A 721-nucleotide genomic window follows, 5' to 3' on the forward strand; every position below is an offset into this window, starting at 1 on the left:
TCCCTTTTTGTCCATAGGGCAGTTGAAAGCTTTGTCTTCAGCCTGGACACCATGGTGCAAGGGTGGAAGTGTTGAGGAGTGCCCAAGTTCGTGGCAGGTGGCATCTGGGCACAGTGGAACCCAGAAATCATAGGAAGGTTCCTATTTAACAGCATTTCCACCGCAGTGTCTAGTTAACGCCTGTCAGGAAGTTGTAGACAGACAAAAACCTATCACAGATAATACTAGTTGGAAGTCAAGATAATAGCAAGAGCAGGAAAGTCAAGCTCCCAAATAGTTCCCCAGCGCCTAACACCTCTTGTTCTGAAAAGCAGGGTCTGGAAGTGACAGTGGAGTGTACAAAGTGTGGGGAGCGCCTGGTGCTGAGCTGGATGATACTGGAGCCCCAACTCTCCAGCTACAGTCTCAGGAATTGGCAGTAGTGGTGGGACAGCATTTACAACTATGGTCACTGAGTTTAGGGTGTTTCAGAAAGGTTTCAGTATATTCTGTGGGCTTGGGCTGATGTTCCTGATCATGCCAACCATTCAGGTGAGAGCAGAATAATTAACCATTCTTTCACTTACGCATTGGGTTACTGAAACAATTGGAGCTGGGCAGGCTCTCCATAAAGCTCTTCAGGAATCTGAACCGAGCAGCAGGGTGCTTTGGCTAGGGGCTAATCTACTCATTAAGGTAGAGATCAATTTGAAGGCATCAATCTCCTCGCAAGGGGGCGGGG

The sequence above is a fragment of the Athene cunicularia genome (assembly GCF_003259725.1).
Source record: "Athene cunicularia isolate RWA chromosome 3 unlocalized genomic scaffold, athCun1 chr3_part1, whole genome shotgun sequence".
Lineage (NCBI taxonomy): Eukaryota > Metazoa > Chordata > Aves > Strigiformes > Strigidae > Athene > Athene cunicularia.